The sequence below is a fragment of the Ixodes scapularis genome, unplaced genomic scaffold, assembly GCF_016920785.2.
Source record: "Ixodes scapularis isolate PalLabHiFi unplaced genomic scaffold, ASM1692078v2 ptg000005l_1___fragment_3__unscaffolded, whole genome shotgun sequence".
NCBI classification, from domain to species: Eukaryota; Metazoa; Arthropoda; class Arachnida; order Ixodida; family Ixodidae; genus Ixodes; species Ixodes scapularis.
The window spans coordinates 1,791,080-1,811,611 of NW_024609887.1; the positions used below are offsets into that span (position 1 = coordinate 1,791,080).

The 20,532-nt window shown below is 47.2% G+C and overlaps 1 protein-coding gene across 1 annotated transcript in view; it reads left to right on the top strand.

Annotated features, from left to right (window-relative positions):
• Positions 1 to 11,351: 11,351 nt before the first annotated feature.
• LOC8036017 (protein 4.1 homolog) overlaps positions 11,352 to 20,532 on the top strand; it is a 66,880-nt gene continuing 57,699 nt past the window's right edge. Inside the window, 1 exon segment of the mRNA XM_029976145.3 lies at positions 11,352 to 11,568. The gene's annotated coding sequence lies outside the window, so the exon portion shown is untranslated.

Genomic DNA, 20,532 nt, shown 5'->3' on the forward strand with positions numbered 1-20,532 from the left:
AATTTCAGTCAATTAAGAAATATTTGCTTTTGTCATCTGAGGAAGTTGGCACAAATTCTACTATACAATGCAGCACACGTATATAGATATACGTATATATATATATATATTATACAATATCACAACACAGTGCCAGCAATTTTTTGCGGCTTATACGCGGGGCCATGGGCTAAAGGTGCACCTCTCCGGTAAATATAATCGATTTTGCAGTATTTCATAAGCTTTCGTCTGTAACAAAAATTTAAAATACGCTTGCGTGACTCATTTTTCAAAACAGGAAAATTGTCTAAATAGTTATTCGGGGAAAAACAGGAGTCTCCAATGAAAACAATATTTGTTGTTTGCTATACTTTGATGGAATGCATTTATATGGGTTTCACACGGCCATACACCACTTTTGGGCCGTGCCAAGGCGCCCCGAATTCCACTCCCTCTCCTCCCATTCTACCCCTTACCCTGTCTTGCGTTTTTTTTTTTTTTTTTTTTTTCATTTTGGTAAAGCACTTGAGATTAGGTGAAGATATGCAAGGCCGTCACGAATCACACACACTTCAGCTAAAGCAGAAACCTAATACAAATGGCACTTTGGACAAGAACTCATCAACGTTTTATTATGATTATTTACTACCTGGAACGTGTTATGGGGAGTAATCACTGGCGGCCATAGCTATGTGCGCGACTGCTGAGCGCGTGCTGACGGCGAGCTTCCACAGTTATTTTAATACGTGCACTCCGCACCATCAAGATTGCCGATCTTATCAGCCTATTAATGTGAGCTCTTTCTGAGCATGCGCTCTAGACAGCACCCACAAATATGGCGTCCAGTGAATACCCTATACTGCCTATACTGATAAGGCGAGTGCGTTCAGCGTGTGTACCCTTACGTTGCCATGCTACTTGATGCTGGAGTAATTTGGCACGTGCTTCATCATGAAAGAATTGGTACATTACAGTGTTGTAGTAAAATACGTAATGTACATAGGTATACATGACGGCGGCGGTCAGATGTATTTACAGACTACACAGCCTGTACTCCATCCCAAAAAGATCTGCAGTGCTGATCTTTGCGATCACGAGCGCGTGGTTTTGAAGTGTCTTTGACGCACGAGATTCTGCTGAGCTATGGTCACACGCGTGTGCCGTCTTTACTGCAGACATTTGTGAGACGGAGTAGAGTAGTGACCATAATCCTCTGGCCCCAAACTTTTTTGAGTTTTGACAACTTTAGATTTAGATAACAGATCACTCATTTTTTATTATGTTGTATACACCGTGAACATTTCCTTTCCTTGCAGTTCGCACACCGTTTGGCATGCACATGTAATATATTTGTTTAGAATATTTCAATATTTATAATGTATATATTATTGTAGATACTATGTTCATAGTACCGCTGGGACCTGTCCTTGCCTAAATCGGAATCGGGCTGTCACGCTGTATCACCCAACGCGCAGCTATTCGTTGCCCCGGTATGCGATCAAGGGACGCGCCATCCCCATTTTAGCGTTCGCGCCCATCATCCATGGCAGGTGCTTTGCACTTTCCAACGCGGCGAACATGCACGTGCTGAGGTGGTGCCATTCTCTCTGTTCGTGTCCATGCTTACCAAGGCAAAAAACACGTGTTTGCTGGGTTGTGAATTTGTAGATAACATCTCCAGTGCTGACAAATCAGCGCGTGTGCGAGTGTGGTTTTGAAAAGTGTCTTTTGTGCGCGATTTCTCGTGTAAACAAAATAATTCGGATGAGCTGAGGTCACTGGACAGGCTGAACTAGCCTCATACACTTGTGGCATAAACTTTGGTTCTATGTTATCTGTTCTTGTGGTATATTGTCAAAACTATAGCGTAGCTTCAAAGTGCAGCAGCCCCGCACTGCTGCGAGAGCACGTGGCTTTGTCTATTACATTTCATTCGCATGCGTTCGCGCAACTATCTGTGATGGAGTTGGAGCACTGTGGAAGCTAAGCTAGCTTTGACAACGTAGCACAAAGGAGACGCTGCAGTCCCGCCCTGCTATACTCTGTTTCATACTTAGTGTGCAACGCTCTCAAAGCTACTGGCGCGAGCATGGGGCTTGACCTCGTTGATCATTTGCACGTGTTCTCGCGCAAACAAAACCATAGATGAAGCCACGCGCTCGCGCCAGTAGCTTTGACAGTGTTGCACGCTAAGTATGAAACAGAGTATAGCACTGTTGCAAGGAATATATGTGGCCACGTGGCTTCGTCTTGCGTCTTATTTGCACGCGCTCTTGTGCAAAGGAGGCGCCGTAGCAACACTCTATTTGCTCGCGCAAGTAGAGTGTTGCTACGTTTGTTGCACGTCTCAGCCACTTGCTCGCGCAAGTAGCTTTGACAGCTTTGTTTGAAGGTTTGTGTTTTTCCGTCCTCTTCTTTTCCCTTGCTGGCGCAGTCGGGGAACGGTCAGGGCATGGTGTGCCCCCGGGGAGTGGGGGGGATCTGAGACCGAGTGGGCTAGCGCACACCAGCTCGGAGCACGTGGAGCGAAAGCTCGCGCTGCAGAACCCAGGGATCCTTGGTTCAATCCCCACCCCTGCCCGTTTCGAGCGGGATGAGCATCGTACCGGCGTGCGGTCGTGTATCACTACTGTGTGGTGCACGTATAGGTGGTATTCACTGAGCCTGCAGGTTCGATTTTGCCAGGGAGCGCCACCGTCGATCCGCCATCTTCGAGGTCTCGGTTTGACTGGCTTGGGTACGCTACGCGATCGTCCGCTGCTAGTGTGTGCTAATTTCCTATCGTTGAAGCTTCGTTGAACAGAAGAGAGAAGAAAAGTTGGTCACGGGGGCGGGCCGTTTTCCTTGTTGCCGCCAAGTACCGTGTGTAAAGGCTGAACCGCATGTAAGCAATTTGGCGAGCGACGGGACGAGACGAGCGACAGCGACGAGACAAGCGACGACGACCCGCTTCGCTGTCGCTCGGTCACTCGCGCGACGTGGCAAACCGCATGAAAGCGACGGGAGCATGCGACCAAGGCGATAAGCGACCCTTTCTAGAAATCCAAAAGCCAAGCGACGCGACGACCGACCGCGAGAAATCTCCGTCGCTCGTCGCCGACTCCCGTCGCTGTCGCCATCGCTCGCTAAATCGCTTACATGCGGTTCACTGTCACTCGTCGCGTAGCTCGGTTTTGGGATTTCTAGAAAACTTAGCGCTCCTCGCCTTGGTCGTGTCCTCCCGTCGCTTTCATGCGGTTTGCCTCGTATAAGAAAATACCGCGGTGGGCGATGGCAGCGAACCTAGCGAGTGACGTCAAGTGAATGTCACCTATACGTCCCAGGCTAGCAAACGTACTGCACTGGCTAAATTGCTTATCTACAGTGGGTTACAATGTCGCCATGTTCTGGCAGGCTAGACTCGTCCACTATAAACAACTAACAGCTAATTTGTTTGGTTTCCTGTCCCTGGGGAAGCTACGCTGGCTACGCCGCTACGTTCGCCTTGATAGCGTGGCGGGCGTGGCACGCTGACACTTCCAGCGCCCACTTGAGCTCTAGCGGTAGTCTGAAGCAACTATGCGTTGCTAGGGTTGCTAGGAGGCGTTGGTTGTGTTTGTTGCTTGAAGTGCTTGAAGCGATTTCAAGATGGCCGAAACTGAGTCGCGGGATAGTCGATGCAACATTTCAAAGTGGTGCTTACCGGTGTTACAATGTCACTCTAGCACAGCCTCGGCGGGATCAGCGAGAGCGGGACATTGTGGGACAGGCAGGTCGGTTTCATCACCGCTATCATGATTTGAAAATGCTGCCGGCATGCAGCAACCATCTCGTTCGAAGACTTCGTCGTGAGGTGCGAGTACTTGTGAAGTTAGCACCGAATAGCGCAGCGTAATTCATAGCTTCAACACGGCAAACAGAACTGGTATCTCATGTGTTTCCTTCGTACTGTGAAGGTTAGGAATTACGCAGCACTATGAGCTTTGAACCTATTTCTCGTGGTTTTGCCCACAGATCTTTGCTGCACCCCGCTCGTAACGTCCACAGAAGGGCAGAGACGGTGTGTGTATATATGTGCGTGTCCTTTTTACGCGCCGCCTTCCTCCTTGTGTGTCTCAGGTTTGACTATGTTAACAAGTGCGACTTAGAGCACCGCAGCGGAAAAGTGCTTAGGAGAAAAAGGTAATTAAAATAATAGCAGTCAGCCCGTTAGAATATGGTCTTTGAGTGTACAGTATAAACCCTGACGCGTCTAACCTATTTTAGACTGTCCGAAAAAATAAGTTTCCCAACGTTGTGTGCTGCGATTTGCTACAGAGGGGCATTAAGTCACTTCATCATGATCACGTGTAACGCAGCAACAGTGTATTGTAATGACTAGGTTTATTGCTACTGAATGAAACCACTAGGTCACGTTGCTCAAGAAAAAAAAAAAAAATATAAACTTGCGAAAGCAGGTGTGGCATGTTGATCATAAATAATATAAGAAAATATCGCGAAACAGTACTTCTCTTCCACTTGACTTTGGCAAAAAGTCATCTGTGATAACCCTGTCGCTCACCCTTTACTTCTTTAACATAATTTAAGAAGAAAAAAAACGAGACTGGGGCTGTTTCAAATCTTACCAAAATGGATTCGAGTTACTCTGGCAGATAATATCACGTGACAGCACAGATTGAAAAACGCTGGACGCCGGTAGGTTTTAGAACGCCAAGGGTATGAAACCCTTACCCTGGAGTAAGATCGAGTAAATTTTGGAACACGGCCTTTGTTTCACCTTATGATGTACCGCAGGAAAGGCTACAAGCGCGAGCTCCATGCTCTAGGGCACATCTCGGCGGCACAAGCTCTCGTGCGTTAAGAGCAGCTCCCAACGCTATGAGCTCACGCTTCTTGCCTTCTCTGCGGTACAACATAAGGTGAAACGGAGTATAGGTGGTGCAAGTTTGGAGTGAAAATATAAACGAAAAAACTTACCACATTCAAAAAAGAAAAACCTGCCTCGGACAGGCAGGTGCGACTTGGTCAAAGAGCTTTCTAAATCAAGGAGGTAGTATAGCAATTTTAGATGACCGAGCACATACGTCTTGATTGAGGCTAAGACGGCTCAATGCCTAAGAAAGTGGAACAGCACCCATGGTTAACAGCCAAGAGGCGAAGCGTGCCGAGGCACAGTAGACTAGGGCTTGCCCAGTCATGGGGTTAGCCCAAACAGGAAGCGGCGGGGGCCGCAGAAGGCCCAGCGGGGCCTTTTGTGACCCCTGCTTTTGCGGCCCCTGCTGCAAAAATGATCTTAGAATGTTCGTTAATTCCTGCCCGTTTTTCATTGCTCACATTGAAAAAATCTTCTATGATTCCCTACTCTGTTGGGCGTAATCTCATATCACATGACAATTCAGCTCTTTTGCTTGTTAGTTTGGCCAAGGATGGAATTTGCATAAATTGTTTGGAATTCAATAAGTGTAAGTCAAGTGCTTAAAGGGGCCCTGCAACAACTTTTTAACTGGTTTTTATTTTGCACCGAACCTGAGCGCACTGAATGTAGTTACTTAATAAAACTTTTCTCAAATTTTTCTTTATTTTAAAAGTTATAGGCAAATTAAAATTACAAAAACAAGCAAAAAATAGCCTTCCTCATGACGTCCTTGGTCCTGGCTTGAGTGGCCGTGAACTAGAGGAGGGGTAGTGAGCTCAGCGGGCGCTCACGGCTGCTGCGCTCTGTGTCGACGGCTCGGGCGGGTGCCACTAAAGCACATGCTGGATTAGCTGGATGAAGCGAGCGGCCAGGGCGGCTCGCATTGCATTTGCTGCGCGATTAAACACTAATTCGGCATGACACTCCATTGGCCACAAATGACAGCAAACACGGGGTAAAGATCAGCTCAGGACAGGAGCCACTTCGCGCTACCAAACTGCCAAACCGCAAGCCACACCTGCTCACCGAAGGCCTTTGGAATGCTCGGAACCGGTCGGATCTTCGAGCCCATGCGACCACAGCGCTGCTGCATACATGAGGGAAGTTTCTACGCTCGCCGCTCGTTGGTGCCTGATCCCACAACCCCTTTCTAGTATGTGCCGCCTTTTCCACCGCTGGGTGGTGGGTATGTCGGCGGGTCATTCCTTGTTTCCATACTTTATAAACTGCATTCGTTTCTTTTCTGATCTAAAATACTGAACAAAAACTACTTTCATAAATAATTGAAATGGTTTGTACCACTTATATTTTGTATTTCAACTAGTAAAAAAGCTTTTAGCAGCTCTGACCAGTAGTAAGGCCAGAACCAAAAACGTCTTGATGTCGTCACATATCGAGCGCTTTCGGCACTGCGGGTCGCCTCCGTAGATGGAGGTTTTTGCGTCGTCCGGTTAAAATATGGCGCACTGATATTTAGTTACTCTCTCCGTGCCCGCTGGCTTGCCCGAACCCCAAGAGACGTGGAAACCGCAAAAAAGGTAGACGCTTGAATATGATTGCAGGGCCCCTTTAAGTTGGAATATGTCCAGTGACGATTTGTCAGGCCTATGTATGATTGCCATATTGGACAACAATTTTATTATGGTTATTCATATCTTTTGGCAACTTTCACCTCTTTCCATAAGGTGACTACTTTGTGATATGGTGTTTCTTTACAAATTGAGTAATGCTGTAAATCTCTTATTTCTACTTACCATAGAATACCGTGCATCCGCCCGTTCCATATTAAGCGCCCATATCCAAATTTTTAAGATAGAAAAAATATGCACAGTACATTTATATGTAAAATTGATGATCGGACAAGTGCCCATCCCCCATTCTTTCGCGTTTATCTCTAAATTTTGAGTGGGCGCTTGCCCGGTATTTGACGGTAGTAAGATTTTATTCAATGTTCCTTAATGTCAAACCAGGCTTAGGGCACCTTTTCATTCTTGTAATTTGCATTGTGAAACTCCTTTGTCTAGGATTCAGCAGGCATATAATAAATGTGACAATACATACCTTGACTTCTCTGCTCCTTTTTCAATGTAAAAAAAAAAAAGTCTTATGTATGCTAATTAGGATGTGACAATGTTGGTTTTCTTTTTATTGGTCTAAGAGTTGCCTGGAAACACGCAATAAAACCATGATTGATTGATAGCATGAATACAATTTTTGTCGGTAGACTGCAGCATTTTAAGCTGTCGTCTACTGAGAACATGTGCAAGATGCAGGAAGACCTCAGTTGTCGAGACCCTTTAGTGGAAAGAAATGGCTGTGGATGTAGAAGACAAAATAAACAGTCACTTTGGCTTTGCACAATTGTCATGATATTGTGGTGCAATATTTTTATTTCCATTGCAGAGATTAGTACATGTTCTGCCTCGTAAAACCAGTATACCGATTTTACAACGTTCCGTATGCGAAAATGCTATCTTCCCTTCTCCTTCTCTCCCCTCGTGCACCCTTCTCCTTTTCTTCTCCCTCTCGCTCCTTCCCCCCTTCCCCACCAACGTTTGTTGGTGCAGAGTTTGCTGGCAACAAATATATGTTGTTGTAAACTGAAAGCTTGTACAGGTCTGTTTCGTCCTTCTGTTCGTTTTGTGCTTTCTTACTGTTACATCTGTTCCAACACGCTCGTCAAAATCTTCTCGACTACTCTTTTTTTTGCATATCTGAGTCTGTCTTCAGTTCCTGTTTACTTACTGCCCTGGTGACATTGAGACAGCATGCTGGCCTATGATGAAACCTGCTCAGGTGGCTTCAGTGTACAGAGTTGCAGCCCAACTGCGAATTATTGTCAGATTTCCCTTATTTCGGGAGGTAGTCGGTTAGACTGTTACGTGCGAATAAACTAAAACTTTGCTGTGAAGGAATTGTTGGGAAATGGAGCCTTGCATGGGGGGGCACATGTCTTGGTCAGAAGAGGCACTGTCCCCAGTGACATACCTTTACACTCTTTTCCCTCCTCTTTGTATGTTTGTAACTTATTATTTAATGTTCATAACCTATATGAAACACACATTGGTTCTTTCTAGGGCTGGGCAATTGGTCGATTAACTTACCACCTAATGCTTTAATCACGATTAATTTTTTTAACCGGTTGATTGGTAAAATTTTGACAGACCAAAAGTAAAAATTAAATGCTTTCACCACGCAGATGTGGATGAGTACACCTATATGAAGGGCATATTTTCAGTGACATTTTAACCTAAAGTAAACTGTAAAGACGAGACTTGTAAATCCAGACAAGTGCAGAAGTTTACACGTGTCCCGGCCACTTCAATGCCATGCGAGTGTCCGTTTAGTGCAGCAGAGACTATTGTGAACAATCAAAGGTGGCCGCTGTTGCCGGAGAATACCAACAAACTTCCTTGCCTCAAGCAGCTGAAGTAATAACCTGCGAGTGTGAGTGTCTCTGAACTGTACAGAACAACATATCGACGATGATTTGTAATAAAATTGTATATTGCACCGTTTGTCACATATTAAGCAAAGGCAAAAAAAAAAAAAATATATATATATATATATGTAATTCTGAGTTATGAACGAGACCAATTAATTAATTGAATGAAGGTTGTCAATCGGGTTAAAATTTTTAATCGACGCCCAGTCCCACTTTTTTTCTCTTCATGTAATGGCAGTCGTGGAAAATGTTTCAGAAAAACTAGCAGCGTTCACCCCAACCCACAGACAGAACAAGTGGCCACATGATCTAGAGCCAATTACCAGAAGCATACTATTTGGATTCACAATTTTGTTTTCTGCTGCAGATACCGGTCACCTAGATGTAGGCACGCATGTCCACCTTGACAGACTCCCACAGGAGCTGAATGCCCTTGCGTCACTTGTGTGGCAGCTTCTCTATGCCCTGCTGGAACCACTTTTACAGCGGAGCTGTTAAGGGCTGGTTTCCCCAGGATCGCGTCCCTCGCAAAGAAATGAAGACACCAAACTCTGGGCACCTACCACCATCTATGAGCGACGGCGGCAAGCCACCTATCTGGTTGCCGCCGTCGTTCATGGGTGGCGGCAGCCTTTCCACTTTGGCTTGCTGACTTGCGGCCAGCCGTTACTTTTCATTGTTCAGCTCCGCTGGTTTTCCTTCTTCACCACAGTGGAGAGGCTGAAAGTTTTTTTCTCGTCATTTGTCCACTTTTGCATATTGCAGTCATATCGGTTGTCAGAGTCCTTTACTAAAAAAAAACAACAACAAAAAAACAATGACTTCTTTTTTTATTTTTTGAGTTTTACATTTACGCTTGGACAGCTGCTTCCCGCGTATTAATGACTGCGAAATGCCACATTTTATGTGGTAAACACTGGGGGCCCGGGCAGGCCATACACGACTCAACATCCGACTGGTTGTTTGACATGCCAAAAAGACTGCTGAACCCGATCAGACACCAACAATCACAGACTCACATGCATGCAGCGGCGTAAACTTTCCATCTTCTTGGGGAGGGAGGTGTTTTCCGCTCAAGTGGAAAAGCACCCCCCCCCCCCCCCCCCCCCCCCAGAAGCACGCAGGGATTCTATGTTTCATGCATTTTGTCAATAAAGGCAACGTGGGCATTATTTTGTTTACATGCCACTACTAGAAACAGCGTCTCGGTAAGGATCATGGCCCGGGCCTGGGGGGGACGGAGTCCCCCGGATCTCATTAGGGGGGACCGAGCCCCGATGACCCCCCGTAGTCTACGCCTATGCGTGAATACACGATGCAGCGAGTGGGTGGCACCTGATGAGGTTCGACAATCTTTCTGGTATGTCGTAGGACCAGTCAGACATTTGGTCGTGCATGCGTATTGCCTGACTGGTCCCCCAGTGGTTATCATGTTTGGTGCCTCGAATAAATTATTCCTGCAAATTTGCATTTTAAGTTTTCTGGTGCAGGTAAAAGAAGAATTTTCTTTTTTCTTTTTTTAACTTTTACTTTTCCAACTGTAATACCTTGACAGGGTAATACAGAATAAAGAAATAAACAACCATGTTGCTCTCAGTAAGGCTGATTACAGTTGTTGCTAACAGTATAATAGCCGCCCTCCCATTTTTTTTTTTTGTAAGCTCAGTGTAAGCATGCTGGGTTCCAGGGTACAACACAGATGAAAATATTGTCAATGCTTACATAAGTGCACCTTCAAGGCCAGCATCATAGATAGGTAACTAAAGAGGCAAAATGTGCAGCTTAATCTACCAGTAGCTTTACTTACTGTGTAATAGAGGTCTTTCATGCATGTGAAAAGAAAACCGAAGTGAAGTGGTTCAAATGAATCCTTAGTTCTTCCCGAGGCATCCATCACATCTACATTTGCTTCGGAAAATCAATGCCAAGCACTTTACACTTGCACATTCTCCCATTAAAAAACACAACACAAAAAAAAAAAAAAGACAAGGGGAACACAAGAGAAGTAACTCTGTATTCACTCTTATTGATGTAGTGCATATATATTTCTGGGATGAGGAGGCAGGGGGATGTTTCCCTGCCTCTTCTTCCCAGAAACCGCTGGGATGCTCGTGTAACTGGGCTTCAATAGAGTGGTCTGTTCTTCCCGAGATCGTACCACTGGTACGCTTAGGCAAGACATTGTTATCGTCGTGAGATATGCAAGGACGACGGAGGGAGAGGCCAAAGCAACGAAAAGCTCTACACTCCGAGGTGGCCTGGTGTGCAAGCGCTCTCGTGCAGTGTAAACGCTGCTCAAGACAATATTCTCGTACTTGTGTTTCTCAGCTCGCTCGCAGGCATGGGGAACACATTGCTTTCGGCGCGAGGCCGGCGAGGCTTCCACCTTCAGTGATTTTCTGGCATCGCGTGAGCGTCCAGCGTGATCTTGCATGCTTGTGGCTCAGCGGTTTTCGGCGAGCGGGGAGGACGCGCTGGGGTCAGTGCTGCTCTGGTGAACAGCGATAGTTAGGATCGCGAAGGTTATGCAGGCTTGGCTATATTATCAAGATGCATACATGGGCTGACTGATACATTAATTCGTTAAGAACTACATGAAATTCTCTAAATAACCGAATAGTCCCGACAGCTGACTTGCCATAGCGCCGCCATTTGTAAACATGTGTGCGTACTCTTGAACCGGAGCGCGAGGTGGCAGCGATTTTTGATCCTGGTCATTGATGGCATGGGTTTGCCTTACTAACTTAATAGATAATAATTAAAACAAATTTCAAACAAGTGCAAGTATATAACACAAGCGACCCATTTGTATTTTAAATTAATCTAAAGCCGGATATGACATCAGAGTAACAATATTGTTTTGTTGAAAAACTAATGGGTTTGTAATGAGTTAATAACATATTGACATTAAAATAGTTTATTAGCAATATAATATGTAAAAGCTTTGCGACCCATGCGTTGTAAAAAACCGGATATGACGTTTTGGGTCGACGCAACGTTTAGCGTTGCGTCGACCGGGTCGACCCAACGCCGGCCAATAAAAAAACAGCGCGGATGGACACAATCTGGCGCATGCGCACTCAAAACTATTTGATGAGAGCGGGTGAGCGGATCCGCCGCTAGAGCTGCCGGGGCGTCGGTGGGTTGGTCCGTGTTGTGCGAGTCGAGTGTCCGTCGAAGCATTCGCGAAACGTCTCTCCGGCCCCGTTGGAGCGTCGGATTAAAGCGGGCTCGTCGTGGTCAGCGCCTGGTGAGTTGCCCAGCGTCCTGGTCCGGTTGGCACGGCCGGCAGAGCCTGCCCGAGGCTCCGTAACGGAGCCGACTCCGAGGCTTAGCTGCGCCATGTTGTGCGGGAAAATGAGCGGGGAGGGGGCATCGGCGACGCCCAAAGGGAACCTGGCACGGTCGGATGTCGCGGACGCGCTTCGTCTGAGGTGTCCGGCGCGCGGAATTTTATCACCGGGGGGCATCCGACGCACGGGCCGTTCGCCGATTGCTGTGAGTGAGCGGCCGCGGTGTCCGCGCGCACCGTCCAGCAGACTTCCGGTGCGCGGGGCTGCTCGGCTCCGACCTGTTGGAGCATTCCGGCGGACGTCGCCTGGCACGTCGACCGCTTCGGCCACAGCCTGCCGCACCTCGCCTCCATCGATCGGCGAAACGTTGACCCCGATCACTTGACAGGCGTCGGGTCCTCCGCGATTGCACAGCTGACCCAGTTCCGCATCGGATGCGATACATGGCGTCGAGGCAGCAGCCACTCTTGCAGGGCGTGTCGTGCCCGCTCTTCCGTCCGGCTGTGTCAGGCTTCCTGGGCGGCTGGCCACTTGGCCAGCACCCGCTTGCCCTCCCCGGGCTTGACCCGGTGCTACCGAAACGGACAAAGTACCGCGCCATTTGAAGAACTACCGCCTTACTCAGTTTCACTTGCGAAACAGAAGCTGCAGGAGCGAGCTCCGTAAATTCAGCGTCCCTGCCGATGATGCGCTGGTTCATTGCAAGCGTCGTTCGGGGCAGCATGCTCGTACTGCCAGCATCGACTCGGTTGGCACATCGGGCGAGAAAGGCTACCGGTATTTCGTTCCCTTTCTCTCTTTGGAGTGGTCTAGAGGAAAGGCCTCTTTGGAGGAGCTCCCGAGAGATAATGAACGGTGTGCACAAAAACAACCTTTGGGGATCCATATCACCGCGGTTCCGGTGTTTGGTGTAGATATTCTCGGACCAGGAAGATTACCCAAAGAGCGAAAATTGCCGCTTTTCGGTCGGAGGCCCACTCGAGGTATCTCTGGGAACTTTGAGGAGACTACCTCGTTTTCTTGCCAGTGCTTCCGCGCGTGTAGCAGTGCGAGTTGCTTACACGACCACCGCCATTTGTCTAGATTTCCACAGGAACACCACCTGGCCAACCACAAACATTGAGGAGTAAACACACGCAGCTCAAATTGGGCCCACACCTCTGGCCGGGAACTGTCTACGCGGAGCTGCCCATGCTCATACTCTCGGTTCGAAGACTGCGCACAGCTTGCAGTATTTGAGAGCAAATGGGTGACCTAAAGCGAGTTTTCACTGATATGATTAATAAAAATCATGAGCCATTCTACTCTGTGAAGGTGGATGACCAGAGAAGCTGTGTAGCACACGACACAGACAAGACACAGAATTTTGAACAAAGGTACAAACACATTTATTGTTACGATTGGTGGTCATTGTGACTATCCGGAGGGAACTAGACACACACGATGGGACCCCCGGAGTGCGGAAGGAAAGGAAACTAGGCATGCAAGCACTTGGAACGACGACAAAGAGAAGGCGGTGCGAACGTAGGCATGGCCGACGCCATAAACAGCTTCGCTGTAAAAACCACTGGGAGCGAGACACCTCGACACTCTCCGAATTCGTCCGGTTGCAGTTCGGATTTGTTTCTCATTAAATGCACGACTCTATAACAAAAGACTGTGCAGTGTCGAGACACTGCATTCCTCTTCGTGCAAAAGAAAAACAAAACAAAAGACTTTTAAAGTATTGGAGGCTCTTTAAAGAGTCCATGAAGCTTTATTGGGCTTTTGTTACGCATTAAAAAATGCGACATCATATTTGGATGAAATACCACTGAGCCGTCTTTCTCTCAGTGCAATTTCAAGGATGGATGGGGACCTCCTTTTTCTACGACATTTCCTTAAATTATGTTAATGCATTTGTGGAGATAACGATTTTGGCATCGTTACGGGGATCACCCCAGAGTGAGGGTAGCCTTGTGCGATTCGTGGGTTGAACACGAGCACCGCACGAGCTTCTGACTTTCGCTCTTCTACTATTGCTGCGGTGGCACATGTTGGGCGCAGTTGTAACATTGAGGCCAGGGCTCGTCTCCAACCGCCGCAGCGACGGGGAAAGCAAGTTCAAGCAGTGGCTCTGCCGAACACTAGCGGCCCTTAGCGTGCGCTGGGCCACAGTGCCGCTTCTTCCGACTGCATACCGAGGGAGTGAATACCTTTTGTTTTTCTCCCATTTCTTGCACAACTGCTGTACTCCGTTTCACCTTATGATGGACAGCAGCGCATGATACGGACATCAGAGCCCAATCAGTACCCCACGAGTGTCGCGGAACCTTTGGGAGGGGCGCAGAGAGCACTAGACACGTGCAATGCATTCTTAACACTGGATTTGGCCGGGATGGGCTCGTAGCATTTGCTGCGGTCCGTCGTAAGGGGAAACGGAGTGTAGTGTATGCGTCGAGCATTCCTCCTTAGCATGATGAAAGTAAGGAAATAGTGTTATGGCCCTTTTATACAGGGACTGCCGTGTTTGGGCGGTGGCACTGACCAGAGGCTAATCATCCGTGTAAAACGTTTGTATGACTGCTGCAGGCCCGTCTCAGCAGCTGAGTTCAGTCTAGTTCGGATTGTTGCTTTTACACTCCTAGCATTAAACGTGGGTGCGGTGAAAGTACCGGCCCTCGACCTAGACGGGGCAATCCCTCCCCATCTGTGCGTGCTCTCTCCAATCGCATTAAAGAGATGAAAAATGTACACGGCGTGGAAATGCAAATGAAATCGAACGAAACAAGCTCGATGCTAAACCTTGCCGAATGCAGTGAAACATTACAAGCGATGCCACACTCCTCAATTTTGATTTCTGCCCCAAAATGGGAACTTATTGGACATGCAAGTGCTGCAAACCATGATTTTTCTTCTTTTTGCTCCGAAAATTTCTCAAAACCTTTGCCTGACTGAACCACCGCTGAGTGCGTACCGCAATTAGTTCCCACATATACACGTCCTTGTTGATGTCGTACAGTGTGGTCGTGTTCTACGAGGAAGTATCATTTGTATTAAACCAACTGGTAGTTTGATTTCACTCAATGTAGCAGCTCGAAATCTATACAGCATGCAAGTTTGTTTGTCCCTCGCATACCTTATGCCTTTGTTCACTCGCCAAACACACCCACATGCTTTTGTTTGCCCTCGACCAACGATGGCTGAGCCGCCTCATCACCTTGCAGCTTCTCTATGTTGCCCTTGAATTGGCGTGCCCTTTCTTGGGTTCCGTCAAAGATGCATTTGGAACACTCGCTCGCCGTGCACAGCGAGAGTGGCCAACATCGTCCAAGGGCTGCAAGCAACCCTATTATTTTCCCAACAGCCACCTAGAGAGTAGGTGCTTGGGGCAGCAGTCTAGGTTGATATTTAAACATACCTTCATTGTGGCATTGGATAAAATCGTAGGTTATTGTTCCGCATGATACGCCATAATTTGGCTGAAATCTCTACAGATTTCATTCATCGCGACAATGATTTACCCCTCAAAACTCTGACAGTTGGAGGCTTCCATAAATGTGAACAAACTTGCTCGATTCATCATAGCCATTGTAGGACTAAATGGAGCTGGTCATAGTGCAGTAAAACAAGACTAATGGGAAGGTAGCCAAGACCCTCGAGGGGAACATGGCTTGGCTCATTGTTTTTGTGCAAAACTAATGTCCCTGGCTCCCCGCAAAGCATGCAGGGAGAAGCGAAGAACTCAGCTAACCGCAGGATGGCATTCTAATGCGATCTGTTGGTCTTCGTGACGCATGTGTTTTATATTCACATGCTTGTTCACAACGCCGGCCACAGTACTAGAGCCAGTAATCGCATACTGTTTTGTTTTTAACCAATTGCTTACTGCGAAGTTTTTTCCTCTAAATGAGTGTGGTTTTTGGCTGCCCATATTCTTTTTTTTGAGTTTTGCCAGGTCCCGGGGGCAATGCTCTAGAGAGCCAGTCTGGCCGCCCCTGCTCCCTATTCGTTTGACCTGTGACAAACTGCAGGGACACCACGAGCTGTCCTAGCCAGTCCATTGCCCCGCGAGTTTCTCGTCACTTTCGGGAGAGGAGCAGCGGCACACGGTGCATATAGTCGCGGAATGCGGTCGCAGTTTTGGATTGGCTTTGATGGTTGGTAGCGTCCACTGCTGTACGTCGTAAGGTGATGCTGTCCTAGGCTCAAAATATATATTCAAGAAAGAGGAATTCGGAATAGAGAACTTATTCTCTATTCTGAGGATGATGCAATAGTTGGCGGACTACCGTAATTACCTCAAATTCATTAATTAGTGTTTAAATGTTTGTCTCCACCGCCCCATTCTGCTCCGAGATTTGTAGCCCATGGTCAAGATCAACCATAACCTTCGTTGTGTTTTAGAAGGGATAAGTTAAGCTTGTGTCGTGCAGTTGTGAATTTTTGGAGAGCTTGATCCACGAGGAAAAGGCACCGAATTCCCCGAAGATTGTCACGGCGTACGTTTCCTGCGAGCTCTGCGGGGCTGGTGTGTGGCCACTGGTGTTGCTCTACAGAATCAAGCTGGATTCAGTTTTTTGAGGTCTTTACTTGACGGGGACGTTCCCATTGAGGAAAAGTTCCTATTGGGCTCGAGACGTGCCAGCTCAGACGAATGGTGTGAAATCTTGCTTTATCATTGTCGCACCCCTTTCGTCCCCGGCGTCTGCCGACGGCAACGTCCCAAATGATTAGTCACTTTTGTAATTGCACTTTTCCAGACTGCTTGGAATTTTGTGCTGAAGCCTTAGGTCTGGGATTGCCAGGCTGACTGACGTGTGCAAAGCGCCTTAAAATAAGGGCATTTTATCAAAGAGCAAAACAAAAATGTGAAAGACTTTAATTTCATTAATTTTTAGCTGGTTCCACGGCAAATTGTTCTACTTATATAGCTATTGCTTATTCCGTTTATTTTTGTGCGTAGGCATTCGTGAATCAAGCGCCTTGAAATTCGCTTTGTATGAAGTGGCTGCAATCTGGATGGAGCGGCTGGATTAGATGTTGGTCTGTCAGTCTCGTTCGCTGTTTTGCTTCAACTGTCGCAGAGAGTGTCACAATAGCATGTTAATCCGAATATTGACAGAAACCTAATTTGTGTGGGCTTCTCGCACAAGGAGCTGCATATATCTAGATTTGTCTAGACTGGCACTGCCGTGACGAACACTATGTGCATACCTCATACGTAGATATTTGCACTTACGTTGTGAGGGCTTCCGTCCCAGTAACAGCCTTCCTTTGAAATATCTTTCACAGTTGTAGTTGCGTGATTCATATCTTTCATTTTGAATTTTCCATTTAATTTTTCCTGATTTGCATATGTAGGTCCCATATAATGCAAGCACATTCTAGAACTGGCCAGACTCTAGGAAAGCATGACAGTCCCTGTTGGGTCGACCAGTATCTTTTAAGCACAGTGATGCCAAAAATGCAAGATGCTGCTGGCCTTGGGACATAGAAATGTTACTTGATTGTTTTATTTTAGAGGCCAAGAGCGCCACCTTGGTGGCTCAGAGGCGAGAGCGCCGGCCTACGGATCCCCATGTGGCGGGTTCGAATCCCGGCCGAGGTGCCCGCAATCTGACGGAGGCTTATTGCGGAGAAGGCACCATGTAATCGAGCTTTCGGTTGCACATCAAGATCCCCAGGCGGTCGAAGATCCCCAGGCGGTCGAAATTAATCCTCAGTCCTCCGCTGGGGCGTGCCAGATGCCTGTCGTTGGTTTGGCATGTAAAACTCCCAAATTTAGGGGCCAAAAGCATTCTGAGGGACGCTGCCTCAGTGCTAAGTTTTTTTGGGTAGTTATTGTGTATAAAATCCGAAGGGACTAATATTCGGTTTTGATCACACCGTAGAAGTCGAGAATTGTGGTCTCCACGCGAATCTTGGCATAAAATGTGATTGTCCGCATACAGCCACATATTTTATGAAATTACAAGCACATCATCTAGAAAAAAGGGCGGGCCCCAAGACTCCCTCCCACTACACCTACAATGTTACACCTACGTACCGTATTTTCCGGTGTATAAGACACTTTTTTTTTTTTCCAAAATTTTCGGCGGTGCGTTTTATACACAGGTGCGTCTTATATACTAACTTATTTAGAGAGGTGCTAAAAGTGGGGGGGGTGCGACTAATTGACCGGAAAATACAATACTTTGTGCATAGAGCTTGCGTGCCTTTTTATGGCTCAGGCAAGACCTCGACGCTTCCCACAGTCTAAAATGCCACCGATTAGGTGCACATGCATTGCGCTTGTGCATAAAACGTGCTATTAAAGTAATCTTATTTGGCGAGGGTAAAGCATACGGTGGTCCAAAGCCGCATTCGATAGTCTGCGAGTTTCGGAAGGTCTGGCGCCATCCGTCAGAAAAAGGTGGTTTTGTCCCAAGGAACTGTTGCTACAAACGCTTCCTGTGCCAGCTCCACCGTGTGCACTCCGTCGCATTCAATTTACGAGTCTACACCGGAAGTACACTGCCCCACACTTTTCTGTGCCGGCATAGGCCGCCACATCGAATGAGCCAAGCAGGTGCCGTCAGGAAGGAGAGGGAAGAGGAGCATTCGAAGGAACTAGGGGCAAAAAGATGGGCCTTGGTGTGCGCCCAAGTGGCAGGGGAGAATTCGGCGTAGGTCATCGCAAGTCTGGGAAGCCGACGGAATCTGGCATCCCTGCTACGCTTAGTTTGGTGTCAAACCCTCCGAAACGGGTAGCCCGGGAGGCTGGCGGACGGACGCCTTCGGCCGCCGTCCGAGCGCTTTGCCGCCAAAACTGCCCGCTGCGCAGAGTGTGGGAAGCACGGGGTCTGTTCCTTTGGCCGAGTCACGAGGCCAGGTCGCACCTATGCCTCTGTTCCAAATTAACTTTACAAACGGCATCGATGCAGCGCCGACATCGACGTAACATAGCAGGGATGCGGCGCTGCCTCGGCAAGATCGGCACTATTTCCGGCGCCGAGGTAGTGCCTCAGCGTATGTCCAAATGGGCCTTTACTCCAGCGCGGGGGGTCGGCAGCCTTTTGTTGCAGCGTGCCGAGTCGCTGAAAATTGGGGAGGAAGCAGGCCGGACTGAAGACGGAGGGGGCGGGGATGGGGTGGGAAGGGGGCGCAAATTAGAGTAAAAATTGCCCCGAGCTTAAAGTGACGCGCAAAAATGTTGCTCCCGCGGCACTTAGCAGTCCACTGCAGCCGGGGTGTGAGCATTGCACTTTTTCCCGACACCGCGATCATAAAACAATGCGGCAAAAAAGAAAAAAAAAATCTGAAATTTGTTAAGCATATGGGATTGAAACGAGGGGTGATAATTAGTTTGTCAGCGAGCTTTCCTTGGCCTCGATTGATAAGGAGCCTTTGTTCTTAAAACAAAAAAAAAACATGCAATTTTTCTTCTTTTTTTTTGTAGAACTGTTGTAAGGTTAATGCTTATCAAATAAAATTTCAGTTGCGTGAGTACCTTCTGTTGCCGTCAATTCTTGTTTTGTAAATGTTTTTTTTTATTTAGGCAGACATAACTTAAGATTGCTCGAGACCCCTCTCAGTGGGAGTTTTGGTATTTAGTATTGCTCGACAGGATGCAAACATTCACATTAAAGCTAAAAACGGACAGCTGTAAAGCTTTTTGGAGATGCTAGCTTATTGTTCATTCACAAACACATGTTGGACTTTACGGTCTCATCTTTAAAAAAATATGCTTGCCGATGTACATTATGTAAGGACCTTGAAATCAAAGCTGCTGCGAGCTTTCGAGATTTTAAAACTTTGATTCGGGAATACCAGGGCAAAACCTGACGAGATCGTTTGCTGGAAACCCATCCTACAAATTGTTATCTGTTTTGTGATCAGCTGATCAGCAAATTTTATCTCGTAAGCCTCGTGAACTTGGTGAAGGTCTGTCTTGAGCGAATTTTGAAAAATGTTGATGTCGTTCGAGTATATTGCAAAACCAGGAATCCCGACTCCGACCCTATTCATATAGAGTACTATCATACAGATAGTTTTTCGTAGAACAGTCTACTCGTTCCTCCTACAAAATTCTTCACAAGGGAAAATTATATAATTTTTTATGATAGAGATTTTTGGTGTCGGGAGACCTCGAGGTTCAGCTCAAAAACGTTAGCGTCTATGAGCTTACCACCACAGGTTTTTCATGTCTTTATACAGTTGTCTACCGATTGTTCGGACTTCGCAGGGACCGAAAAAACGCCCAAAAACTTTGCAGATTAGAAAACTTGCCTTTATTACATTTAAGTGGGCTTAAAAAGTCATCAATAGTGCCTTGCTTTAGGTTATTCCTCCGCTTGTGGTCGGCCGCTTTCTATTAGCTTGAGAATCGCTGCCTTCTGTGCTTCTTAGCGACGCTTTGTGGCAGCAGAAGAACAGATGGGGCCATGACGTCCAAGCCAGGGTAATCTGAAAACATGATTCCCCGAGACGGGAGAGAGGCACGAGTCCACAACTGCAGAATGACAAATGAACAATGCAAAATGGTAACTAATTATGATAATGATATGCAGCTAGAGAAAAAAGAAGTCATAGCATAGCATCACATAGCGGTAGGGCTTAGCAGTACTGAAGTAGCGCTGCCGAGCCATGTCGTAAAATCCCGAGAGAAAGCCTACCTAAAATTCAGAGAAAATTGTTTGAAAATAAGGAGTGGGCTAACTTTTGGTGTGCAATGTCTGTCAAGCTTGTTATCGCAGCAAGGGGCAACGAAGCAAAGATGACTGTACTTCCCAGTCAGCAATGTTCGTTTATATCCCGTCATAGCTAACTAGACGCATTTGCACCAAGGTCATCACTGATCCGAACACTATGATTACTAGGAATGGGCTATCTTTTGATTTTTAGAAGAAAATAGCAAATGAAGCCAGTAATGGGGGTGGTTTATCTTTCAGAGGTTGGGG